A 27,770-nucleotide genomic window follows, 5' to 3' on the forward strand; every position below is an offset into this window, starting at 1 on the left:
GTTTAGGGTTTAAAACCCTAATGCTGACTGAAGGAAAAAGTTCAGTTTAGGGTTTAAAACCCTAATGCTGACTGAAGGAAAATGTTCAGTTTAGGGTTTTAAAATCCTAATGCTGACTAAATGGAAAAAGTTCAGTTTAGGGTTTAAAACCCTAATGCTGACTAAAGGAAAAGTTCAGTTTAGGGTTTAAAACCCTAATGCTGACTGAATGGAAAAGTTCAGTTTAGGGTTTAAAACCCTAATGCTGACTGAAGGAAAAAGTTCAGTTTAGGGTTTAAAACCCTAATGCTGACTAAATGGAAAAAGTTCAGTTTAGGATTTAAAACCCTAATGCTGACTGAAGGAAAAAGTTCAGTTTAGGGTTTAAAACCCTAATGCTGACTGAAGGAAAAAATTCAGTTTAGGGTTTAAAACCCTAATGCTGACTGAAGGAAAAAGTTCAGTTTAGGGTTTAAAACCCTAATGCTGACTGAAGGAAAATGTTCAGTTTAGGGTTTTAAAATCCTAATGCTGACTAAATGGAAAAAGTTCAGTTTAGGGTTTAAAACCCTAATGCTGACTTAAATGAAAAGAGTTCAGTTTAGGGTTTAAAACCCTAATGCTCACTAAAGGGAAGAGTTCAGTTTAGGTTTTAAAACCCTAATGCTGATTAAAGGAAAAAGTTCAGTTTAGGGTTTAAAACCCTAATGCTGACTAGATGGGAAAAGTTCAGTTTAGGGTTTAAAACCCTAATGCTGACTGAAGGAAAAAGTTCAGTTTAGGGTTTAAAACCCTAATGCTGATTGAAGGAAAAAATTCAGTTTAGGGTTTAAAATCCTAATGCTGACTGAAGGAAAAAGTTCAGTTTAGGGTTTAAAACCCTAATGCTGACTGAAGGAAAATGTTCAGTTTAGGGTTTAAAACCCTAATGCTGACTGAATGGAAAAGTTCAGTTTAGGGTTTAAAACCCTAATGCTAACTAAGTGGAAAAAGTTCAGTTTAGGGTTTAAATTTCTAATGCTGACTAAATGGAAAAAGTTCAGTTTAGGATTTAAAACCCTAATGCTGACTAAAGGAAAAAGTTCAGTTTAGGGTTTAAAACCCTAATGCTGACTGAAGGAAAAAGTTCAGTTTAGGGTTTAAAACCCTAATGCTGACTGAAGGAAAAAGTTCAGTTTAGGGTTTAAAACCCTAATGCTGACTAAAAGGAAGAGTTCAGTTTAGGGTTTAAAACCCTAATGCTGACTAAATGGAAGAGTTCAGTTTAGAGTTTAAAACCCTAATGCTGACTAAAAGGAAGAGTTCAGTTTAGGGGTTTAAAACCCTAATGCTGACTGAAGGGAAGAGTTCAGTTTAGGGTTTAAAACCCTAATGCTGACTAAATGGAAAAGGTTCAGTTTAGGGTTTAAAACCCTAATGCTGACTAAAGGAAAAGTTCAGTTTAGGGTTTAAAACCCTAATGTTGACTGAAGGAAAAAGTTCAGTTTAGGGTTTAAAACCCTAATGCTGACTGAAGGAAAAAGTTCAGTTTAGGGTTTTAAAACCCTAATGGTGACAGAAGGAAAAAGTTCAGTTTAGGGTTTAAAACCCTAATGCTGACTAAAAGGAAGAGTTCAGTTTAGGGTTTAAAACTCTAATGCTGACTAAATGGAAGAGTTCAGTTTAGGGTTTAAAACCCTAATGCTGACTTAAATGAAAAGAGTTCAGTTTAGGGTTTAAAACCCTAATGCTCACTAAAGGGAAGAGTTCAGTTTAGGGTTTAAAACCCTAATGCTGACTAAAGGAAAAAGTTCAGTTTAGGGTTTAAAACCCTAATGCTGACTAGATGGGAAAAGTTCAGTTTAGGGTTTAAAACCCTAATGCTGACTGAAGGAAAAAGTTCAGTTTAGGGTTTAAAACCCTAATGCTGATTGAAGGAAAAAATTCAGTTTAGGGTTTAAAACCCTAATGCTGACTGAAGGAAAAAGTTCAGTTTAGGGTTCAAAACCCTAATGCTGACTAATGGAAAAAAGTTCAGTTTAGGGTTTAAAACCCTAATGCTGACTAAAGGAAAAAGTTCAGTTTAGGGTTTAAAACCCTAATGCTGACTAAAGTAAAAAGTTCAGTTTAAGATTTAAAACCCTAATGCTGACTCAATGGAAAAAGTTCAGTTTAGGGGTTAAAACCCTAATGTTGACTGAAGGGAAAAGTTCAGTTTAGGGTTTTAAAATCCTAATGCTGACTAAATGGAAAAAGTTCTGTTTAGGGTTTAAAACCCTAATGCTGACTAAAGGAAAAGTTCAGTTTAGGGTTTAAAACCCTAATGCTGATTGAATGGAAAAGTTCAGTTTAGGGTTTAAAACCCTAATGCTAACTAAGTGGAAAAAGTTCAGTTTAGGGTTTAAAACCCTAATGCTGACTAAATGGAAAAAGTTCAGTTTAGGATTTAAAACCCTAATACTGACTGAAGGAAAAAGTTCAGTTTAGGGTTTAAAACCCTAATGCTGACTGAAGGAAAAAGTTCAGTTTAGGGTTTAAAACCCTAATGCTGACTGAAGGAAAAAGTTCAGTTTAGGGTTTAAAACCCTAATGCTGACTAAAAGGAAGAGTTCAGTTTAGGGTTTAAAACCCTAATGCTGACTAAATGGAAGAGTTCAGTTTAGGGTTTAAAACCCTAATGCTGACTAAAAGGAAGAGTTCAGTTTAGGGGTTTAAAACCCTAATGCTGACTGAAGGGAAGAGTTCAGTTTAGGGTTTAAAACTCTAATGCTGACTGAAGGAAAAAGTTCAGTTTAGGGTTAAAAACCCTAATGCTGACTAGATGGGAAAAGTTCAGTTTAGGGTTTAAAACCCTAATGCTGACTGAAGGAAAAAGTTTAGTTTAGGTTTTAAAACCCTAATGGTGACTGAAGGAAAAAGTTCAGTTTAGGGTTTAAAACTCTAATGCTGACTAAATGGAAAAGGTTCAGTTTAGGGTTTAAAACCCTAATGCTGACTAAAGGAAAAGTTCAGTTTAGGGTTTAAAACCCTAATGTTGACTGAAGGAAAAAGTTCAGTTTAGGGTTTAAAACCCTAATGCTGACTGAAGGAAAAAGTTCAGTTTAGGGTTTTAAAACCCTAATGGTGACAGAAGGAAAAAGTTCAGTTTAGGGTTTAAAACCCTAATGCTGACTAAAAGGAAGAGTTTAGTTTAGGGTTTAAAACCCTAATGCTGACTAAATGGAAGAGTTCGGTTTAGGGTTTAAAACCCTAATGCTGACTTAAATGAAAAGAGTTCAGTTTAGGGTTTAAAACCCAAATGCTCATTAAAGGAAAGAGTTCAGTTTAGGGTTTAAAACCCTAATGCTGACTAAAGGAAAAAGTTCAGTTTAGGGTTTAAAACCCTAATGCTGACTAGATGGGAAAAGTTCAGTTTAGGGTTTAAAACCCTAATGCTAACTAAGTGGAAAAAGTTCAGTTTAGGGTTTAAAACCCTAATGCTGACTGAAGGAAAAAGTTCAGTTTAGGGTTTTAAAACCCTAATGCTGACTAAAAGGAAGAGTTCAGTTTAGGGTTTAAAACCCTAATCCTGATTAAATGGAAAAAGTTCAGTTTAGGGTTTTAAAACCCTAATGCTGACTAAAGGAAAGAGTTCAGTTTAGGGTTGGGGCCCTAATACTGACTGAATGGAAAAGTTCAGTTTAGGGTTTAAAACCCTAATGCTGACTGAATGGAAAAAGTTCAGTTTAGGGTTTAAAACCCTAATGCTGACTAAATGGAAAAAGTTCAGTTTAGGGTTTAGAACCCTAATGCTGACTAAATAGAAAAAGTTCAGTTTAGGGTTTAAAACCCTAATGCTGACTAAAGGAAAGAGTTCAGTTTAGGGTTTAAAACCCTAATGCTAACTAAATGGAAAAAGTTCAGTTTAGGGTTTAAAATCCTAATGTTGACTAAATGGAAAAAGTTCAGTTTAGGGTTTAAAACCCTAATGCTGACTAAAGGAAAAGTTCAGTTTAGGGTTTAAAACCTTAATGCTGACTGAAGGAAAAGGTTCAGTTTAGGGTTTAAAACTCTAATGCTGACTAAATGGAAAAGGTTCAGTTTAGGGTTTAAAACCCTAATGCTGACTAAAGGAAAAGTTCAGTTTAGGGTTTAAAACCCTAATGTTGACTGAAGGAAAAAGTTCAGTTTAGGGTTTAAAACCCTAATGCTGACTGAAGGAAAAAGTTCAGTTTAGGGTTTTAAAACCCTAATGGTGACAGAAGGAAAAAGTTCAGTTTAGGGTTTAAAACCCTAATGCTGACTAAAAGGAAGAGTTCAGTTAAGGGTTTAAATCCCTAATGCTGACTAAATGGAAGAGTTCAGTTTAGGGTTTAAAACCCTAATGCTGACTTAAATGAAAAGAGTTCAGTTTAGGGTTTAAAACCCTAATGCTCACTAAAGGGAAGAGTTCAGTTTAGGGTTTAAAACCCTAATACTGACTAAAGGAAAAAGTTCAGTTTAGGGTTTAAAACCCTAATGCTGACTAGATGGGAAAAGTTCAGTTTAGGGTTTAAAACCCTAATGCTGACTGAAGGAAAAAGTTCAGTTTAGGGTTTAAAACCCTAATGCTGATTGAAGGAAAAAATTCAGTTTAGGGTTTAAAACCCTAATGCTGACTGAAGGAAAAAGTTCAGTTTAGGGTTTAAAACCCTAATGCTGACTGAAGGAAAATGTTCAGTTTAGGGTTTTAAAATCCTAATGCTGACTAAATGGAAAAAGTTCAGTTTAGGGTTTAAAACCCTAATGCTGACTGAAGGAAAAAGTTCAGTTTAGGGTTTAAAACCCTAATGCTGACTAAAAGGAAGAGTTCAGTTTAGGGTTTTAAAACCCTAATGGTGACAGAAGGAAAAAGTTCAGTTTAGGGTTTAAAACCCTAATGCTGACTAAAAGGAAGAGTTCAGTTTAGGGTTTAAAACCCTAATGCTGACTAAATGGAAGAGTTCAGTTTAGGGTTTAAAACCCTAATGCTGACTTAAATGAAAAGAGTTCAGTTTAGGGTTTAAAACCCTAATGCTCACTAAAGGGAAGAGTTCAGTTTAGGGTTTAAAACCCTAATGCTGACTAAAGGAAAAAGTTCAGTTTAGGGTTTAAAACCCTAATGCTGACTAGATGGGAAAAGTTCAGTTTAGGGTTTAAAACCCTAATGCTAACTAAGTGGAAAAAGTTCAGTTTAGGGTTTAAAACCCTAATGCTGACTGAAGGAAAAAGTTCAGTTTAGGGTTTTAAAACCCTAATGCTGAAAGAAGGAAAAAGTTCAGTTTAGGGTTTAAAACCCTAATGCTGACTAAAAGGAAGAGTTCAGTTTAGGGTTTAAAACCCTAATCCTGATTAAATGGAAAAAGTTCAGTTTAGGGTTTTAAAACCCTAATGCTGACTAAAGGAAAGAGTTCAGTTTAGGGTTGGGGCCCTAATACTGACTGAATGGAAAAGTTCAGTTTAGGGTTTAAAACCCTAATGCTGACTGAATGGAAAAAGTTCAGTTTAGGGTTTAAAACCCTAATGCTGACTAAATGGAAAAAGTTCAGTTTAGGGTTTAGAACCCTAATGCTGACTAAATAGAAAAAGTTCAGTTTAGGGTTTAAAACCCTAATGCTGACTAAAGGAAAGAGTTCAGTTTAGGGTTTAAAACCCTAATGCTAACTAAATGGAAAAAGTTCAGTTAAGGGTTTAAAATCCTAATGTTGACTAAATGGAAAAAGTTCAGTTTAGGGTTTAAAACCCTAATGCTGATTAAAGGAAAAGTTCAGTTTAGGGTATAAAACCTTAATGTTGACTGAAGGAAAAGGTTCAGTTTAGGGTTTAAAACTCTAATGCTGACTAAATGGAAAAGGTTCAGTTTAAGGTTTAAAACCCTAATGCTGACTAAAGGAAAACTTCAGTTTAGGGTTTAAAACCCTAATGATGACTGAAGGAAAAAGTTCAGTTTAGGGTTTAAAATATTAATGCTGACTGAAGGAAAAAGTTCAGTTTAGGGTTTTAAAACCCTAATGGTGACAGAAGGAAAAAGTTCAGTTTAGGGTTTAAAACCCTAATGCTGACTAAAAGGAAGAGTTCAGTTAAGGGTTTAAATCCCTAATGCTGACTAAATGGAAGAGTTCAGTTTAGGGTTTAAAACCCTAATGCTGACTTAAATGAAAAGAGTTCAGTTTAGGGTTTAAAACCCTAATGCTCACTAAAGGGAAGAGTTCAGTTTAGGGTTTAAAACCCTAATGCTGACTAAAGGAAAAAGTTCAGTTTAGGGATTAAAACCCTAATGCTGACTAGATGGGAAAAGTTCAGTTTAGGGTTTAAAACCCTAATGCTGACTGAAGGAAAAAGTTCAGTTTAGGGTTTAAAACCCTAATGCTGATTGAAGGAAAAAATTCAGTTTAGGGTTTAAAACCCTAATGCTGACTGAAGGAAAAAGTTCAGTTTAGGGTTTAAAACCCTAATGCTGACTGAAGGAAAATGTTCAGTTTAGGGTTTTAAAATCCTAATGCTGACTAAATGGAAAAAGTTCAGTTTAGGGTTTAAAACCCTAATGCTGACTAAAGGAAAAGTTTAGTTTAGGGTTTAAAACCCTAATGCTGACTGAATGGAAAAGTTCAGTTTAGGGTTTAAAACCCTAATGCTAACTAAGTGGAAAAAGTTCAGTTTAGGGTTTAAAACCCTAATGCTGACTAAATGGAAAAAGTTCAGTTTAGGATTTAAAACCCTAATGCTGACTGAAGGAAAAAGTTCAGTTTAGGGTTTAAAACCCTAATGCTGACTGAAGGAAAAATTCAGTTTAGGGTTTAAAACCCTAATGCTGACTGAAGGAAAAAGTTCAGTTTAGGGTTTAAAACCCTAATGCTGACTGAAGGAAAATGTTCAGTTTAGGGTTTTAAAATCCTAATGCTGACTAAATGGAAAAAGTTCAGTTTAGGGTTTAAAACCCTAATGCTGACTTAAATGAAAAGAGTTCAGTTTAGGGTTTAAAACCCTAATGCTCACTAAAGGGAAGAGTTCAGTTTAGGTTTTAAAACCCTAATGCTGATTAAAGGAAAAAGTTCAGTTTAGGGTTTAAAACCCTAATGCTGACTAGATGGGAAAAGTTCAGTTTAGGGTTTAAAACCCTAATGCTGACTGAAGGAAAAAGTTCAGTTTAGGGTTTAAAACCCTAATGCTGATTGAAGGAAAAAATTCAGTTTAGGGTTTAAAATCCTAATGCTGACTGAAGGAAAAAGTTCAGTTTAGGGTTTAAAACCCTAATGCTGACTGAAGGAAAATGTTCAGTTTAGGGTTTAAAACCCTAATGCTGACTGAATGGAAAAGTTCAGTTTAGGGTTTAAAACCCTAATGCTAACTAAGTGGAAAAAGTTCAGTTTAGGGTTTAAATTTCTAATGCTGACTAAATGGAAAAAGTTTAGTTTAGGATTTAAAACCCTAATGCTGACTAAAGGAAAAAGTTCAGTTTAGGGTTTAAAACCCTAATGCTGACAGAAGGAAAAAGTTCAGTTTAGGGTTTAAAACCCTAATGCTGACTGAAGGAAAAAGTTCAGTTTAGGGTTTAAAACCCTAATGCTGACTAAAAGGAAGAGTTCAGTTTAGGGTTTAAAACCCTAATGCTGACTAAATGGAAGAGTTCAGTTTAGAGTTTAAAACCCTAATGCTGACTAAAAGGAAGAGTTCAGTTTAGGGGTTTAAAACCCTAATGCTGACTGAAGGGAAGAGTTCAGTTTAGGGTTTAAAACCCTAATGCTGACTGAAGGGAAGAGTTCAGTTTAGGGTTTAAAACCCTAATGCTGACTAAAGGAAAAGTTCAGTTTAGGGTTTAAAACCCTAATGCTGACTGAAGGAAAAAGTTCAGTTTAGGGTTTTAAAACCCTAATGGTGACAGAAGGAAAAAGTTCAGTTTAGGGTTTAAAACCCTAATGCTGACTAAAAGGAAGAGTTCAGTTTAGGGTTTAAAACTCTAATGCTGACTAAATGGAAGAGTTCAGTTTAGGGTTTAAAACCCTAATGCTGACTTAAATGAAAAGAGTTCAGTTTAGGGTTTAAAACCCTAATGCTCACTAAAGGGAAGAGTTCAGTTTAGGGTTTAAAACCCTAATGCTGACTAAAGGAAAAAGTTCAGTTTAGGGTTTAAAACCCTAATGCTGACTAGATGGGAAAAGTTCAGTTTAGGGTTTAAAACCCTAATGCTGACTGAAGGAAAAAGTTCAGTTTAGGGTTTAAAACCCTAATGCTGATTGAAGGAAAAAATTCAGTTTAGGGTTTAAAACCCTAATGCTGACTGAAGGAAAAAGTTCAGTTTAGGGTTCAAAACCCTAATGCTGACTAATGGAAAAAAGTTCAGTTTAGGGTTTAAAACCCTAATGCTGACTAAAGGAAAAAGTTCAGTTTAGGGTTTAAAACCCTAATGCTGACTAAAGTAAAAAGTTCAGTTTAAGATTTAAAACCCTAATACTGACTCAATGGAAAAAGTTAAGTTTAGGGGTTAAAACCCTAATGTTGACTGAAGGGAAAAGTTCAGTTTAGGGTTTTAAAATCCTAATGCTGACTAAATGGAAAAAGTTCAGTTTAGGGTTTAAAACCCTAATGCTGACTAAAGGAAAAGTTCAGTTTAGGGTTTAAAACCCTAATGCTGATTGAATGGAAAAGTTCAGTTTAGGGTTTAAAACCCTAATGCTAACTAAGTGGAAAAAGTTCAGTTTAGGGTTTAAAACCCTAATGCTGACTAAATGGAAAAAGTTCAGTTTAGGATTTAAAACCCTAATACTGACTGAAGGAAAAAGTTCAGTTTAGGGTTTAAAACCCTAATGCTGACTGAAGGAAAAAGTTCAGTTTAGGGTTTAAAACCCTAATGCTGACTGAAGGAAAAAGTTCAGTTTAGGGTTTAAAACCCTAATGCTGACTAAAAGGAAGAGTTCAGTTTAGGGTTTAAAACCCTAATGCTGACTAAATGGAAGAGTTCAGTTTAGGGTTTAAAACCCTAATGCTGACTAAAAGGAAGAGTTCAGTTTAGGGGTTTAAAACCCTAATGCTGACTGAAGGGAAGAGTTCAGTTTAGGGTTTAAAACCCTAATGCTGACTGAAGGAAAAAGTTCAGTTTAGGGTTTAAAACCCTAATGCTGACTAGATGGGAAAAGTTCAGTTTAGGGTTTAAAACCCTAATGCTGACTGAAGGAAAAAGTTTAGTTTAGGTTTTAAAACCCTAATGGTGACTGAAGGAAAAAGTTCAGTTTAGGGTTTAAAACTCTAATGCTGACTAAATGGAAAAGGTTCAGTTTAGGGTTTAAAACCCTAATGCTGACTAAAGGAAAAGTTCAGTTTAGGGTTTAAAACCCTAATGTTGACTGAAGGAAAAAGTTCAGTTTAGGGTTTAAAACCCTAATGCTGACTGAAGGAAAAAGTTCAGTTTAGGGTTTTAAAACCCTAATGGTGACAGAAGGAAAAAGTTCAGTTTAGGGTTTAAAACCCTAATGCTGACTAAAAGGAAGAGTTTAGTTTAGGGTTTAAAACCCTAATGCTGACTAAATGGAAGAGTTCGGTTTAGGGTTTAAAACCCTAATGCTGACTTAAATGAAAAGAGTTCAGTTTAGGGTTTAAAACCCAAATGCTCATTAAAGGAAAGAGTTCAGTTTAGGGTTTAAAACCCTAATGCTGACTAAAGGAAAAAGTTCAGTTTAGGGTTTAAAACCCTAATGCTGACTAGATGGGAAAAGTTCAGTTTAGGGTTTAAAACCCTAATGCTAACTAAGTGGAAAAAGTTCAGTTTAGGGTTTAAAACCCTAATGCTGACTGAAGGAAAAAGTTCAGTTTAGGGTTTTAAAACCCTAATGCTGAAAGAAGGAAAAAGTTCAGTTTAGGGTTTAAAACCCTAATGCTGACTAAAAGGAAGAGTTCAGTTTAGGGTTTAAAACCCTAATCCTGATTAAATGGAAAAAGTTCAGTTTAGGGTTTTAAAACCCTAATGCTGACTAAAGGAAAGAGTTCAGTTTAGGGTTGGGGCCCTAATACTGACTGAATGGAAAAGTTCAGTTTAGGGTTTAAAACCCTAATGCTGACTGAATGGAAAAAGTTCAGTTTAGGGTTTAAAACCCTAATGCTGACTAAATGGAAAAAGTTCAGTTTAGGGTTTAGAACCCTAATGCTGACTAAATAGAAAAAGTTCAGTTTAGGGTTTAAAACCCTAATGCTGACTAAAGGAAAGAGTTCAGTTTAGGGTTTAAAACCCTAATGCTAACTAAATGGAAAAAGTTCAGTTTAGGGTTTAAAATCCTAATGTTGACTAAATGGAAAAAGTTCAGTTTAGGGTTTAAAACCCTAATGCTGACTAAAGGAAAAGTTCAGTTTAGGGTTTAAAACCTTAATGCTGACTGAAGGAAAAGGTTCAGTTTAGGGTTTAAAACTCTAATGCTGACTAAATGGAAAAGGTTCAGTTTAGGGTTTAAAACCCTAATGCTGACTAAAGGAAAAGTTCAGTTTAGGGTTTAAAACCCTAATGTTGACTGAAGGAAAAAGTTCAGTTTAGGGTTTAAAACCCTAATGCTGACTGAAGGAAAAAGTTCAGTTTAGGGTTTTAAAACCCTAATGGTGACAGAAGGAAAAAGTTCAGTTTAGGGTTTAAAACCCTAATGCTGACTAAAAGGAAGAGTTCAGTTAAGGGTTTAAATCCCTAATGCTGACTAAATGGAAGAGTTCAGTTTAGGGTTTAAAACCCTAATGCTGACTTAAATGAAAAGAGTTCAGTTTAGGGTTTAAAACCCTAATGCTCACTAAAGGGAAGAGTTCAGTTTAGGGTTTAAAACCCTAATGCTGACTAAAGGAAAAAGTTCAGTTTAGGGTTTAAAACCCTAATGCTGACTAGATGGGAAAAGTTCAGTTTAGGGTTTAAAACCCTAATGCTGACTGAAGGAAAAAGTTCAGTTTAGGGTTTAAAACCCTAATGCTGATTGAAGGAAAAAATTCAGTTTAGGGTTTAAAACCCTAATGCTGACTGAAGGAAAAAGTTCAGTTTAGGGTTTAAAACCCTAATGCTGACTGAAGGAAAATGTTCAGTTTAGGGTTTTAAAATCCTAATGCTGACTAAATGGAAAAAGTTCAGTTTAGGGTTTAAAACCCTAATGCTGACTAAAGGAAAAGTTCAGTTTAGGGTTTAAAACCCTAATGCTGACTGAATGGAAAAAGTTCAGTTTAGGGTTTAAAACCCTAATGCTGACTAAATGGAAAAAGTTCAGTTTAGGATTTAAAACCCTAATGCTGACTGAAGGAAAAAGTTCAGTTTAGGGTTTAAAACCCTAATGCTGACTGAAGGAAAAAGTTCAGTTTAGGGTTTAAAACCCTAATGCTGACTGAAGGAAAAAGTTCAGTTTAGGGTTTAAAACCCTAATGCTGACTAAAAGGAAGAGTTCAGTTTAGGGTTTAAAACCCTAATGCTGACTAAATGGAAGAGTTCAGTTTAGGGTTTAAAACCCTAATGCTGACTTAAATGAAAAGAGTTCAGTTTAGGGTTTAAAACCCTAATGCTCACTAAAGGGAAGAGTTCAGTTTAGGTTTTAAAACCCTAATGCTGACTAAAGGAAAAAGTTCAGTTTAGGGTTTAAAACCCTAATGCTGACTAGATGGGAAAAGTTCAGTTTAGGGTTTAAAACCCTAATGCTGACTGAAGGAAAAAGTTCAGTTTAGGGTTTAAAACCCTAATGCTGATTGAAGGAAAAATTCAGTTTAGGGTTTAAAATCCTAATGCTGACTGAAGGAAAAAGTTCAGTTTAGGGTTTAAAACCCTAATGCTGACTGAAGGAAAATGTTCAGTTTAGGGTTTAAAACCCTAATGCTGACTGAATGGAAAAGTTTAGTTTAGGGTTTAAAACCCTAATGCTAACTAAGTGGAAAAAGTTCAGTTTAGGGTTTAAAACCCTAATGCTGACTAAATGGAAAAAGTTCAGTTTAGGATTTAAAACCCTAATGCTGACTGAAGGAAAAAGTTCAGTTTAGGGTTTAAAACCCTAATGCTGACTGAAGGAAAAAGTTCAGTTTAGGGTTTAAAACCCTAATGCTGACTGAAGGAAAAAGTTCAGTTTAGGGTTTAAAACCCTAATGCTGACTAAAAGGAAGAGTTCAGTTTAGGGTTTAAAACCCTAATGCTGACTAAATGGAAGAGTTCAGTTTAGGGTTTAAAACCCTAATGCTGACTAAAAGGAAGAGTTCAGTTTAGGGGTTTAAAACCCTAATGCTGACTGAAGGGAAGAGTTCAGTTTAGGGTTTAAAACCCTAATGCTGACTGAAGGAAAAAGTTCAGTTTAGGGTTTAAAACCCTAATGCTGACTAGATGGGAAAAGTTCAGTTTAGGGTTTAAAACCCTAATGCTGACTGAAGGAAAAAGTTCAGTTTAGGTTTTAAAACCCTAATGGTGACTGAAGGAAAAAGTTCAGTTTAGGGTTTAAAACTCTAATGCTGACTAAATGGAAAAGGTTCAGTTTAGGGTTTAAAACCCTAATGCTGACTAAAGGAAAAGTTCAGTTTAGGGTTTAAAACCCTAATGTTGACTGAAGGAAAAAGTTCAGTTTAGGGTTTAAAACCCTAATGTTGACTGAAGGAAAAAGTTCTGTTTAGGGTTTTAAAACCCTAATGGTGACAGAAGGAAAAAGTTCAGTTTAGGGTTTAAAACCCTAATGCTGACTAAAAGGAAGAGTTCAGTTTAGGGTTTAAAACTCTAATGCTGACTAAATGGAAGAGTTCAGTTTAGGGTTTAAAACCCTAATGCTGACTTAAATGAAAAGAGTTCAGTTTAGGGTTTAAAACCCTAATGCTCACTAAAGGGAAGAGTTCAGTTTAGAGTTTAAAACCCTAATGCTGACTAAAGGAAAAAGTTCAGTTTAGGGTTTAAAACCCTAATGCTGACTAGATGGGAAAAGTTCAGTTTAGGGTTTAAAACCCTAATGCTGACTGAAGGAAAAAGTTCAGTTTAGGGTTTAAAACCCTAATGCTGATTGAAGGAAAAAATTCAGTTTAGGGTTTAAAACCCTAATGCTGACTGAAGGAAAAAGTTCAGTTTAGGGTTCAAAACCCTAATGCTGACTAATGGAAAAAAGTTCAGTTTAGGGTTTAAAACCCTAATGCTGACTAAAGGAAAAAGTTCAGTTTAGGGTTTAAAACCCTAATGCTGACTAAAGTAAAAAGTTCAGTTTAAGATTTAAAACCCTAATGCTGACTCAATGGAAAAAGTTCAGTTTAGGGGTTAAAACCCTAATGCTGACTGAAGGGAAAAGTTCAGTTTAGGGTTTTAAAATCCTAATGCTGACTAAATGGAAAAAGTTCAGTTTAGGGTTTAAAACCCTAATGCTGACTAAAGGAAAAGTTCAGTTTAGGGTTTAAAACCCTAATGCTGATTGAATGGAAAAGTTCAGTTTAGGGTTTAAAACCCTAATGCTAACTAAGTGGAAAAAGTTCAGTTTAGGGTTTAAAACCCTAATGCTGACTAAATGGAAAAAGTTCAGTTTAGGATTTAAAACCCTAATGCTGACTGAAGGAAAAAGTTCAGTTTAGGGTTTAAAACCCTAATGCTGACTGAAGGAAAAAGTTCAGTTTAGGGTTTAAAACCCTAATGCTGACTGAAGGAAAAAGTTCAGTTTAGGGTTTAAAACCCTAATGCTGACTAAAAGGAAGAGTTCAGTTTAGGGTTTAAAACCCTAATGCTGACTAAATGGAAGAGTTCAGTTTAGGGTTTAAAACCCTAATGCTGACTAAAAGGAAGAGTTCAGTTTAGGGGTTTAAAACCCTAATGCTGACTGAAGGGAAGAGTTCAGTTTAGGGTTTAAAACCCTAATGCTGACTGAAGGAAAAAGTTCAGTTTAGGGTTTAAAACCCTAATGCTGACTAGATGGGAAAAGTTCAGTTTAGGGTTTAAAACCCTAATGCTGACTGAAGGAAAAAGTTCAGTTTAGGGTTTAAAACCCTAATGCTGACTGAAGGAAAAAGTTCAGTTTAGGGTTTAAAACCCTAATGCTGACTGAAGGAAAAAGTTCAGTTTAGGGTTTAAAACCCTAATGCTGACTGAAGGAAAAAGTTCAGTTTAGGGTTTAAAACCCTAATGCTGACTGAAGGAAAAAGTTCAGTTTAGGGTTCAAAACCCTAATGCTGACTAATGGAAAAAAGTTCAGTTTAGGGTTTAAAACCCTAATGCTGACTAAAGGAAAAAGTTCAGTTTAGGGTTTAAAACCCTAATGCTGACTAAAGTAAAAAGTTCAGTTTAAGATTTAAAACCCTAATGCTGACTCTATGGAAAAAGTTCAGTTTAGGGGTTAAAACCCTAATGCTGACTGAAGGGAAAAGTTCAGTTTAGGGTTTTAAAACCCTAATGCTGACTAAAGGGAAAAGTTCAGTTTATGGTTTAAAACCCTAATGCTGACTGAAGGAAAAATTTCAATTTAGGGTTTAAAACCCTAATGCTGACTGAAGGAAAAAGTTCAGTTTAAGGTTTAAAACCCTAATGATGACTGAAGGAAAAAGTTCAGTTTAGGGTTTAAAACCCTAATGCTGACTAAATGGAGAAAGTTCAGTTTAGGGTTTAAAACCCTAATGCTGACTAAATGGAAAAAGTTCAGTTTAAGGTTTAAAACCCTAATGTTGACTAAATGGAAAAAGTTCAGTTTAGGGTTTAAAACCCTAATGCTGACTAAAGGAAAAGTTCAGTTTCGGGTTTAAAACCCTAATGCTGACTAAATGGAAAAAGTTCAGTTTAGGGTTTAAAACCCTAATGCTGACTAAAGGAAAAGTTCAGTTTAGGGTTTAAAACCCTAATGCTGACTGAAGGAAAAAGTTCAGTTTAGGGTTTAAAACCCTAATGCTGACTGAAGGAAAAAGTTCAGTTTAGGGTTTAAAACCCTAATGATGACTGAAGGAAAAAGTTCAGTTTAGGGTTTAAAACCCTAATGCTGACTGAATGGAAAAGTTCAGTTTAGGGTTTAAAACCCTAATGCTGACTAAAGGAAAGAGTTCAGTTTAGGGTTTAAAACACTAATGCTGACTAAATGGAGAAAGTTCAGTTTAGGGTTTAAAACCCTAATGCTGACTAAATGGAAAAAGTTCAGTTTAGGGTTTAAAACCCTAATGCTGACTAAAGGAAAAGTTTAGTTTCGGGTTTAAAACCCTAATGCTGACTGAAGGAAAAAGTTCAGTTTAAGGTTTAAAACCCTAATGCTGACTGAATGGAAAAAGTTCAGTTTAGGGTTTAAAACCTTAATGCTGACTGAAGGGAAAAGTTCAATTTAGGGTTTTAAAACCCTAATGCTGACTGACGGAAAAAGTTCAGTTTAGGGTTTAAAACCCTAATGCTGACTGAAGGAAAAAGTTCAGTTTAGGGTTTAAAACCCTAATGCTGACTAAATGGAAAAAGTTCAGTTTAGGATTTAAAACCCTAATGCTGACTGAAGGAAAAAGTTCAGTTTAGGGTTTAAAACCCTAATGCTGACTGAAGGAAAAAGTTCAGTTTAGGGTTTAAAACCCTAATGCTGACTGAAGGAAAAAGTTCAGTTTAGGGTTTAAAACCCTAATGCTGACTAAAAGGAAGAGTTCAGTTTAGGGTTTAAAACCCTAATGCTGACTAAAGGAAAAAGTTCAGTTTAGGGTTTAAAACCCTAATGCTGACTAAAGTAAAAAGTTCAGTTTAAGATTTAAAACCCTAATGCTGACTCAATGGAAAAAGTTCAGTTTAGGGGTTAAAACCCTAATGCTGACTGAAGGGAAAAGTTCAGTTTAGGGTTTTAAAATCCTAATGCTGACTAAATGGAAAAAGTTCAGTTTAGGGTTTAAAACCCTAATGCTGACTAAAGGAAAAGTTCAGTTTAGGGTTTAAAACCCTAATGCTGATTGAATGGAAAAGTTCAGTTTAGGGTTTAAAACCCTAATGCTAACTAAGTGGAAAAAGTTCAGTTTAGGGTTTAAAACCCTAATGCTGACTAAATGGAAAAAGTTCAGTTTAGGATTTAAAACCCTAATGCTGACTGAAGGAAAAAGTTCAGTTTAGGGTTTAAAACCCTAATGCTGACTGAAGGAAAAAGTTCAGTTTAGGGTTTAAAACCCTAATGCTGACTGAAGGAAAAAGTTCAGTTTAGGGTTTAAAACCCTAATGCTGACTAAAAGGAAGAGTTCAGTTTAGGGTTTAAAACCCTAATGCTGACTAAATGGAAGAGTTCAGTTTAGGGTTTAAAACCCTAATGCTGACTAAAAGGAAGAGTTCAGTTTAGGGGTTTAAAACCCTAATGCTGACTGAAGGGAAGAGTTCAGTTTAGGGTTTAAAACCCTAATGCTGACTGAAGGAAAAAGTTCAGTTTAGGGTTTAAAACCCTAATGCTGACTAGATGGGAAAAGTTCAGTTTAGGGTTTAAAACCCTAATGCTGACTGAAGGAAAAAGTTCAGTTTAGGTTTTAAAACCCTAATGCTGACTGAAGGAAAAAGTTCAGTTTAGGGTTTAAAACCCTAATGCTGACTGAAGGAAAAAGTTCAGTTTAGGGTTTAAAACCCTAATGCTGACTGAAGGAAAAAGTTCAGTTTAGGGTTTAAAACCCTAATGCTGACTGAAGGAAAAAGTTCAGTTTAGGGTTTAAAACCCTAATGCTGACTAATGGAAAAAAGTTTAGTTTAGGGTTTAAAACCCTAATGCTGACTAAAGGAAAAAGTTCAGTTTAGGGTTTAAAACCCTAATGCTGACTAAAGTAAAAAGTTCAGTTTAAGATTTAAAACCCTAATGCTGACTCAATGGAAAAAGTTCAGTTTAGGGGTTAAAACCCTAATGCTGACTGAATGGAAAAGTTCAGTTTAGGGTTTTAAAACTCTAATGCTGACTAAAGAGAAAAGTTCAGTTTAGGGTTTAAAACCCAAATGCTGACTGAAGGAAAAAGTTCAGTTTAGGGTTTAAAACCCTAATGCTGACTGAAGGAAAAAGTTCAGTTTAAGGTTTAAAACCCTAATGATGACTGAAGGAAAAAGTTCAGTTTAGGGTTTAAAACCCTAATGCTGACTAAATGTAGAAAGTTCAGTTTAGGGTTTAAAATCCTAATGCTGACTAAATGGAAAAAGTTCAGTTTAAGGTTTATAACCCTAATGTTGACTAAATGGAAAAAGTTCAGTTTAGGGTTTAAAACCCTAATGCTGACTAAAGGAAAAGTTCAGTTTCGGGTTTAAAACCCTAATGCTGACTAAATGGAAAAAGTTCAGTTTAGGGTTTAAAACCCTAATGCTGACTAAAGGAAAAGTTCAGTTTCAGGTTTAAAACCCTAATGCTGACTGAAGGAAAAAGTTCAGTTTATGGTTTAAAACTCTAATGCTGACTGAAGGAAAAAGTTCAGTTTAGGGTTTAAAACCCTAATGATGACTGAAGGAAAAAGTTCAGTTTACGGTTTAAAACCCTAATGCTGACTGAATGGAAAAGTTCAGTTTAGGGTTTAAAACCCTAATGCTGACTAAAGGAAAAAGTTCATTTTAGGGTTTAAAACACTAATGCTGACTAAAAGGAAGAGTTCAGTTTAGGGTTTAAAACCCTAATGCTGACTAAATGGAAGAGTTCAGTTTAGGGTTTAAAACCCTAATGCTGACTTAAATGAAAAGAGTTCAGTTTAGGGTTTAAAACCCTAATGCTGACTAAAGGGAAGAGTTCAGTTTAGGGTTTAAAACCCTAATGCTGATTGAAGGAAAAAGTTCAGTTTAGGGTTTAAAACCCTAATGCTGACTAAAGGAAAAAGTTCAGTTTAGGGTTTAAAACCCTAATGCTGACTAGATGGGAAAAGTTCAGTTTAGGGTTTAAAACCCTAATGCTGACTGAAGGAAAAAGTTCAGTTTAGGGTTTAAAACCCTAATGCTGATTGAAGGAAAAAATTCAGTTTAGGGTTTAAAACCCTAATGCTGACTGAAGGAAAAAGTTCAGTTTAGGGTTTAAAACCCTAATGCTGACTGAAGGAAAAAGTTCAGTTTAGGGTTCAAAACCCTAATGCTGACTAATGGAAAAAAGTTCAGTTTAGGGTTTAAAACCCTAATGCTGACTAAAGGAAAAAGTTCAGTTTAGGGTTTAAAACCCTAATGCTGACTAAAGTAAAAAGTTCAGTTTAAGATTTAAAACCCTAATGCTGACTCAATGGAAAAAGTTCAGTTTAGGGGTTAAAACCCTAATGCTGACTGAAGGGAAAAGTTCAGTTTAGGGTTTTAAAACCCTAATGCTGACTAAAGGGAAAAGTTCAGTTTATGGTTTAAAACCCTAATGCTGACTGAAGGAAAAAGTTCAGTTTAGGGTTTAAAACCCTAATGCTGACTGAAGGAAAATGTTCAGTTTAGGGTTTAAAACCCTAATGCTGACTGAAGGAAAAAGTTCAGTTTAGGGTTTAAAACCCTAATGCTGACTAAAGGAAAAGTGTTCAGCTTAGGGTTTAAAACCCTAATGCTGTCTGAAGGAAAAAGTTCAGTTTAGGGTTTAAAACCCTAATGCTGACTGAAGGAAAAAGTTCAGTTTAGGGTTTAAAACCCTAATGCTGACTGAAGGAAAAAGTTCAGTTTAGGGTTTAAAACCCTAATGCTGACTGAAGGAAAAAGTTCAGTTTAGGGTTTAAAACCCTAATGCTGACTGAAGGAAAAAGTTCAGTTTAGGGTTCAAAACCCTAATGCTGACTAATGGAAAAAAGTTCAGTTTAGGGTTTAAAACCCTAATGCTGACTAAAGGAAAAAGTTCAGTTTAGGGTTTAAAACCCTAATGCTGACTAAAGGAAAAGTTCAGTTTAGGGTTTAAAACCCTAATGCTGACTTGAAGGAAAAAGTTCAGTTTATGGTTTAAAACTCTAATGCTGACTGAAGGAAAAAGTTCAGTTTAGGGTTTAAAACCCTAATGATGACTGAAGGAAAAAGTTCAGTTTAGGGTTCAAAACCCTAATGCTGACTGAATGGAAAAGTTCAGTTTAGGGTTTAAAACCCTAATGCTGACTAAAGGAAAGAGTTCATTTTAGGGTTTAAAACACTAATGCTGACTAAATGGAGAAAGTTCAGTTTAGGGTTTAAAACCCTAATGCTGACTAAATGGAAAAAGTTCAGTTTAGGGTTTAAAACCCTAATGCTGACTAAAGGAAAAGTTTAGTTTCGGGTTTAAAACCCTAATGCTGACTGAAGGAAAAAGTTCAGTTTAGGGTTTAAAACCCTAATGCTGACTGAATGGAAAAAGTTCAGTTTAGGGTTTAAAACCCTAATGCTGACTGAAGGGAAAAGTTCAATTTAGGGTTTTAAAACCCTAATGCTGACTGAAGGAAAAAGTTCAGTTTAGGGTTTAAAACCCTAATGCTGACTGAAGGAAAAAGTTCAGTTTAGGGTTTAAAACCCTAATGCTGACTAAATGGAAAAAGTTCAGTTTAGGATTTAAAACCCTAATGCTGACTGAAGGAAAAAGTTCAGTTTAGGGTTTAAAACCCTAATGCTGACTGAAGGAAAAAGTTCAGTTTAGGGTTTAAAACCCTAATGCTGACTGAAGGAAAAAGTTCAGTTTAGGGTTTAAAACCCTAATGCTGACTAAAAGGAAGAGTTCAGTTTAGGGTTTAAAACCCTAATGCTGACTAAATGGAAGAGTTCAGTTTAGGGTTTAAAACCCTAATGCTGACTTAAATGAAAAGAGTTCAGTTTAGGGTTTAAAACCCTAATGCTGACTGAAGGGAAGAGTTCAGTTTAGGGTTTAAAACCCTAATGCTGACTGAAGGAAAAAGTTCAGTTTAGGGTTTAAAACCCTAATGCTGACTAGATGGGAAAAGTTCAGTTTAGGGTTTAAAACCCTAATGCTGACTGAAGGAAAAAGTTCAGTTTAAGGTTTAAAACCCTAATGCTGATTGAAGGAAATAGTTCAGTTTAGGGTTTTAAAACCCTAATGCTGACTGAATGGAAAAAGTTCAGTTTAGGGTTTAAAACCCTAATGCTGGCTAAATGGAAAAAGTTCAGTTTAGGGTTTAAAACCCTAATGCTGACTAAAGGAAAAGTTCAGTTTCGGGTTTAAAACCCTAATGCTGACTGAAGGAAAAAGTTCAGTTTAGGGTTTAAAACCCTAATACTGACTGAATGGAAAAAGTTCAGTTTAGGGTTTAAAACCCTAATGCTGACTGAAGGGAAAAAGTTCAGTCTAGGGTTTTAAAACCCTAATGCTGACTGAATGGAAAAAGTTCAGTTTAGGGTTTAAAACCCTAATGCTGACAGAATGGAAAAAGTTCAGTTTAGGGTTTAATACCCAAATGCTGACTAAAGGAAAAGTTCAGTTTAGGGTTTAAAACCCTAATGCTGACTTAAATGAAAAGAGTTCAGTTTGGGGTTTAAAACCCTAATGCTGACTAAAGGGAAGAGTTCAGTTTATGGTTTAAAAGCCTAATGCTAACTGAAGGAAAAAGTTCAGTTTAGGGTTAAAAACCCTAATGCTGACTAGATGGGAAAAATTCAGTTTAGGGTTTAAAACCCTAATGCTGACTGAAGGAAAAAGTTCAGTTTAGGGTTTAAAACCCTAATGCTGACTGAAGGAAAAAGTTCAGTTTAGGGTTTAAAACCCTAATGCTGACTGAAGGAAAAAGTTCAGTTTAGGGTTTAAAACCCTAATGCTGACTAAAGGGAAAAAGTTCAGTTTAGGGTTTAAAACCCTAATGCTGACTGAAGGAAAAAGTTCAGTTTAGGGTTTAAAACCCTAATGCTGACTGAAGGAAAAAGTTCAGTTTAGGGTTTAAAACCCTAATGCTGACTAAAAGGAAGAGTTCAGTTTAGGGTTTAAAACCCTAATGCTGACTAAATGGAAGAGTTCAGTTTAGGGTTTAAAACCCTAATGCTGACTTAAATGAAAAGAGTTCAGTTTAGGGTTTAAACCCCTTATGCTGACTGAAGGGAAGAGTTCTGTTTAGGGTTTAAAACCCTAATGCTGACTGAAGGAAAAAGTTCAGTTTAGGATTTAAAACTCTAATGCTGACTAAAGGAAAAAGTTCAGTTTAGGGTTTAAAACCCTAATGCTGACTGAAGGAAAAAGTTCAGTTTAGGGTTTAAAACCCTAATGCTGACTGAAGGAAAAAGTTCAGTTTAGGGTTTAAAACCCTAATGATGACTGAAGGAAAAAGTTCAGTTTAGGGTTTAAAACCCTAATGCTAACCGAATGGAAAAGTTCAGTTTAGGGTTTAAAACCCTAATGCTGACTAAAGGAAAGAGTTCAGTTTAGGGTTTAAAACCCTAATGCTGACTAAATGGAGAAAGTTCAGTTTAGGGTTTGAAACCCTAATGCTGACTAAATGGAAAAAGTTCAGTTTAGGGTTTAAAACCCTAATGCTGACTAAAGGAAAAGTTCAGTTTCGGGTTTAAAACCCTAATGCTGACTGAAGGAAAAAGTTCAGTTTAGGGTTTAAAACTTTAATGCTGACTGAAGGAAAAAGTTCAGTTTAGGGTTTAAAACCCTAATGATGACTGAAGGAAAAAGTTCAGTTTAGGGTTTAAAACCCTAATGCTGACTGAATGGAAAAGTTCAGTTTAGGGTTTAAAACCCTAATGCTGACTAAAGGAAAGAGTTCAGTTTAGGGTTTAAAACCCTAATGCTGACTAAATGGAGAAAGTTCAGTTTAGGGTTTAAAACCCTAATGCTGACTAAATGGAAAAAGTTCAGTTTAGGGTTTAAAACCCTAATGCTGACTAAAGGAAAAGTTCAGTTTCGGGTTTAAAACCCTAATGCTGACTGAAGGAAAAAGTTCAGTTTAGGGTTTAAAACCCTAATGCTGACTAAATTTAAAAAGTTCAGTTTAGGGTTTAAAACCCTAATGTTGACTAAAGGAAAAGTTCAGTTTCGGGTTTAAAACCCTAATGCTGACTGAAGGAAAAAGTTCAGTTTAAGGTTTAAAACCCTAATGCTGATTGAAGGAAAAAGTTCAGTTTAGGGTTTTAAAACCCTAATGCTGACTGAATGGAAAAAGTTCAGTTTAGGGTTTAAAACCCTAATGCTGACTGAATGGAAAAAGTTCAGTTTAGGGTTTAAAACCCTAATGCTGACTGAAGGGAAAAGTTCAATTTAGGGTTTTAAAACCCTAATGCTGACTGAAGGAAAAAGTTCAGTTTAGGGTTTAAAACCCTAATGCTGACTAAATGGAAAAAGTTCAGTTTAGGTTTTAAAACCCTAATGCTGACTAAATGGAAAAAGTTCAGTTTAGGGTTTAAAACCCTAATGATGACTGAAGGAAAAAGTTCAGTTTAGGGTTTAAAACCCTAATGCTAACTGAATGGAAAAGTTCAGTTTAGGGTTCAAAACCCTAATGCTGACTAAATGAAAGAGTTCAGTTTAGGGTTTAAAACCCTAATGCTGACTAAATGGAGAAAGTTCAGTTTAGGGTTTAAAACCCTAATGCTGACTAAATGGAAAAAGTTCAGTTTAAGGTTTAAAACACTAATGCTGACTGAAGGAAAAAGTTCAGTCTAGGGTTTTAAAACCCTAATGCTGACTGAATGGAAAAAGTTCAGTTTAGGGTTTAAAACCCTAATGCTGACAGAATGGAAAAAGTTCAGTTTAGGGTTTAATACCCAAATGCTGACTAAAGGAAAAGTTCAGTTTAGGGTTTAAAACCCTAATGCTGACTTAAATGAAAAGAGTTCAGTTTGGGGTTTAAAACCCTAATGCTGACTAAAGGGAAGAGTTCAGTTTATGGTTTAAAAGCCTAATGCTAACTGAAGGAAAAAGTTCAGTTTAGGGTTAAAAACCCTAATGCTGACTAGATGGGAAAAATTCAGTTTAGGGTTTAAAACCCTAATGCTGACTGAAGGAAAAAGTTCAGTTTAGGGTTTAAAACCCTAATGCTGACTGAAGGAAAAAGTTCAGTTTAGGGTTTAAAACCCTAATGCTGACTGAAGGAAAAAGTTCAGTTTAGGGTTTAAAACCCTAATGCTGACTGAAGGAAAAAGTTCAGATTAGGGTTTGAAACCCTACTGCTGACTAAATGAAAAAGTTCAGTTTAGGGTTTAAAACCCTAATGCTGACTGAAGGAAAAAGTTCAGTTTAGGGTTTAAAACCCTAATGCTGACTGAAGGAAAAAGTTCAGTTTAGGGTTTAAAACCCTAATGCTGACTGAAGGAAAAAGTTCAGTTTAGGGTTTAAAACCCTAATGCTGACTGAAGGAAAAAGTTCAGTTTAGGGTTTAAAACCCTAATGCTGACTGAAGGAAAAAGTTCAGTTTAGGGTTTAAAACCCTAATGCTGACTAAAGGAAAAAGTTCAGTTTAGGGTTTAAAACCCTAATGCTGACTGAATGGAAAAAGTTCAGTTTAGGGTTTAAAACCCTAATGCTGACTAAAGGAAAAAGTTCAGTTTAGGGTTTAAAACCCTAATGCTGACTGAAGGAAAAAGTTCAGTTTAGGGTTTTAAAACCCTAATGCTGACTGAATGGAAAAAGTTCAGCTTAGGGTTTAAAACCCTAATGCTGACTAAATGGAAAAAGTTCAGTTTAGGTTTTAAAACCCTAATGCTGACTGGTTTAAAAACCTAATGCTGACCGAAGGAAAAAGTTCAGTTTAGGGTTTAAAACCCTAATGATGACTGAAGGAAAAAGTTCAGTTTAGGGTTTAAAACCCTAATGCTGACTGAATGGAAAAGTTCAGTTTAGGGTTTAAAACCCTAATGCTGACTAAAGGAAAGAGTTCAGTTTAGGGTTTAAAACCCTAATGCTGACTAAATGGAGAAAGTTCAGTTTAGGGTTTAAAACCCTAATGCTAACTAAATGGAAAAAGTTCAGTTTAAGGTTTAAAACCCTAATGCTGACTGAAGGAAAAAGTTCAGTTTAGGGTTTTAAAACCCTAATGCTGACTGAATGGAAAAAGTTCAGTTTAGGGTTTAAAACCCTAATGCTGACTAAATGGAAAAAGTTCAGTTTAGGATTTAAAACCCTAATGCTGACTGAAGGAAAAAGTTCAGTTTAGGGTTTAAAACCCTAATGCTGACTGAAGGAAAAAGTTCAGTTTAGGGTTTTAAAACCCTAATGCTGACTGAATGGAAAAAGTTCAGTTTAGGGTTTAAAATCCTAATACTGACTGAATGGAAAAAGTTCAGTTTAGGGTTTAAAACCCTAATGCTGACTGGTTTAAAAACCTAATGCTGACCGAAGGAAAAAGTTCAGTTTAGGGTTTAAAACCCTAATGCTGACTGAAGGAAAAAGTTCAGTTTAGGGTTTAAAACCCTAATGATGACTGAAGGAAAAAGTTCAGTTTAGGGTTTAAAACCCTAATGCTAACTAAAGGAAAGAGTTCAGTTTAGGGTTTAAAACCCTAATGCTGACTAAATGGAGAAAGTTCAGTTTAGGGTTTAAAACCCTAATGCTAACTAAATGGAAAAAGTTCAGTTTAAGGTTTAAAACCCTAATGATGACTGAAGGAAAAAGTTCAGTTTAGGGTTTTAAAACCCTAATGCTGACTGAATGGAAAAAGTTCAGTTTAGGGTTTAAAACCCTAATGCTGACTAAAGGAAAAGCTCAGGTTAGGGTTTAAAACCCTAATGCTGACTGAAAGAAAAAGTTCAGTTTAGGGTTTAAAAACCTAATGCTGACTGAAGGAAAAAGTTCAGTTTAGGGTTTAAAACCCTAATGCGGACAGAAGGAAAAAGTTAAGTTTAAGGTTTAAAACCCTAATGTTGACTGAAGGAAAAAGTTCAGTTTAGGGTTTAAAACTCTAATGCTGACTGAAGGAAAAAGTTTAGTTTAGGGTTTAAAACCCTAATGCTGACTAAATGGAAGAGTTCAGTTTAGGGTTTAAAACCCTAATGCTGACTTAAATGAAAAGAGTTCAGTTTAGGGTTTAAAACCCTAATGCTGACTAAAGGGAAGAGTTCAGTTTAGGGTTTAAAACCCTAATGCTGATTGAAGGAAAAAGTTCAGTTTAGGGTTTAAAACCCTAATGCTGACTAGATGGGAAAAATTCAGTTTAGGGTTTAAAACCCTAATGCTGACTGAAGGAAAAAGTTCAATTTAGGGTTTAAAACCCTAATGCTGACTGAAGGAAAAAGTTCAGTTTAGGGTTTAAAACCCTAATGCTGACTGAAGGAAAAAGTTCAGTTTAGGGTTTAAAACCTTAATGCTGACTGAATGGAAAAGTTCAGTTTTGGGTTTAAAACCCTAATGCTGACTAAAGGAAAGAGTTCAGTTTAGGGTTTTAAACCCTAATGCTGAATAAATGGAGAAAGTTCAATTTAGGGTTTAAAACCCTAATGCTGACTAAATGGAAAAAGTTCAGTTTAGGGTTTAAAACCCTAATGCTGACTGAAGGAAAAAGTTCAGTTTAGGGTTTAAAACTTTAATGCTGACTGAAGGAAAAAGTTCAGTTTAGGGTTTAAAACCCTAATGATGACTGAAGGAAAAAGTTCAGTTTAGGGTTTAAAACCCTAATGCTGACTGAATGGAAAAGTTCAGTTTAGGGTTTAAAACCCTAATGCTGACTAAAGGAAAGAGTTCAGTTTAGGGTTTAAAACCCTAATGCTGACTAAATGGAGAAAGTTCAGTTTAGGGTTTAAAACCCTAATGCTGACTAAATGGAAAAAGTTCAGTTTAGGGTTTAAAACCCTAATGCTGACTAAAGGAAAAGTTCAGTTTCGGGTTTAAAACCCTAATGCTGACTGAAGGAAAAAGTTCAGTTTAGGGTTTAAAACCCTAATGCTGACTAAATTTAAAAAGTTCAGTTTAGGGTTTAAAACCCTAATGTTGACTAAAGGAAAAGTTCAGTTTCGGGTTTAAAACCCTAATGCTGACTGAAGGAAAAAGTTCAGTTTAAGGTTTAAAACCCTAATGCTGATTGAAGGAAAAAGTTCAGTTTAGGGTTTTAAAACCCTAATGCTGACTGAATGGAAAAAGTTCAGTTTAGGGTTTAAAACCCTAATGCTGACTAAATGGAAAAAGTTCAGTTTAGGATTTAAAACCCTAATGCTGACTGAAGGAAAAAGTTCAGTTTAGGGTTTAAAACCCTAATGCTGACTGAAGGAAAAAGTTCAGTTTAGGGTTTTAAAACCCTAATGCTGACTGAATGGAAAAAGTTCAGTTTAGGGTTTAAAATCCTAATACTGACTGAATGGAAAAAGTTCAGTTTAGGGTTTAAAACCCTAATGCTGACTGGTTTAAAAACCTAATGCTGACCGAAGGAAAAAGTTCAGTTTAGGGTTTAAAACCCTAATGCTGACTGAAGGAAAAAGTTCAGTTTAGGGTTTAAAACCCTAATGATGACTGAAGGAAAAAGTTCAGTTTAGGGTTTAAAACCCTAATGCTAACTAAAGGAAAGAGTTCAGTTTAGGGTTTAAAACCCTAATGCTGACTAAATGGAGAAAGTTCAGTTTAGGGTTTAAAACCCTAATGCTAACTAAATGGAAAAAGTTCAGTTTAAGGTTTAAAACCCTAATGATGACTGAAGGAAAAAGTTCAGTTTAGGGTTTTAAAACCCTAATGCTGACTGAATGGAAAAAGTTCAGTTTAGGGTTTAAAACCCTAATGCTGACTAAAGGAAAAGCTCAGGTTAGGGTTTAAAACCCTAATGCTGACTGAAAGAAAAAGTTCAGTTTAGGGTTTAAAAACCTAATGCTGACTGAAGGAAAAAGTTCAGTTTAGGGTTTAAAACCCTAATGCGGACAGAAGGAAAAAGTTAAGTTTAAGGTTTAAAACCCTAATGTTGACTGAAGGAAAAAGTTCAGTTTAGGGTTTAAAACTCTAATGCTGACTGAAGGAAAAAGTTTAGTTTAGGGTTTAAAACCCTAATGCTGACTAAATGGAAGAGTTCAGTTTAGGGTTTAAAACCCTAATGCTGACTTAAATGAAAAGAGTTCAGTTTAGGGTTTAAAACCCTAATGCTGACTAAAGGGAAGAGTTCAGTTTAGGGTTTAAAACCCTAATGCTGATTGAAGGAAAAAGTTCAGTTTAGGGTTTAAAACCCTAATGCTGACTAGATGGGAAAAATTCAGTTTAGGGTTTAAAACCCTAATGCTGACTGAAGGAAAAAGTTCAATTTAGGGTTTAAAACCCTAATGCTGACTGAAGGAAAAAGTTCAGTTTAGGGTTTAAAACCCTAATGCTGACTGAAGGAAAAAGTTCAGTTTAGGGTTTAAAACCTTAATGCTGACTGAATGGAAAAGTTCAGTTTTGGGTTTAAAACCCTAATGCTGACTAAAGGAAAGAGTTCAGTTTAGGGTTTTAAACCCTAATGCTGAATAAATGGAGAAAGTTCAATTTAGGGTTTAAAACCCTAATGCTGACTAAATGGAAAAAGTTCAGTTTAGGGTTTAAAACCCTAATGCTGACTGAAGGAAAAAGTTCAGTTTAGGGTTTAAAACTTTAATGCTGACTGAAGGAAAAAGTTCAGTTTAGGGTTTAAAACCCTAATGATGACTGAAGGAAAAAGTTCAGTTTAGGGTTTAAAACCCTAATGCTGACTGAATGGAAAAGTTCAGTTTAGGGTTTAAAACCCTAATGCTGACTAAAGGAAAGAGTTCAGTTTAGGGTTTAAAACCCTAATGCTGACTAAATGGAGAAAGTTCAGTTTAGGGTTTAAAACCCTAATGCTGACTAAATGGAAAAAGTTCAGTTTAGGGTTTAAAACCCTAATGCTGACTAAAGGAAAAGTTCAGTTTCGGGTTTAAAACCCTAATGCTGACTGAAGGAAAAAGTTCAGTTTAGGGTTTAAAACCCTAATGCTGACTAAATTTAAAAAGTTCAGTTTAGGGTTTAAAACCCTAATGTTGACTAAAGGAAAAGTTCAGTTTCGGGTTTAAAACCCTAATGCTGACTGAAGGAAAAAGTTCAGTTTAAGGTTTAAAACCCTAATGCTGATTGAAGGAAAAA

This window comes from Nicotiana tabacum, chromosome 16 (genome assembly GCF_000715075.1).
Source record: "Nicotiana tabacum cultivar K326 chromosome 16, ASM71507v2, whole genome shotgun sequence".
NCBI classification, from domain to species: Eukaryota; Viridiplantae; Streptophyta; class Magnoliopsida; order Solanales; family Solanaceae; genus Nicotiana; species Nicotiana tabacum.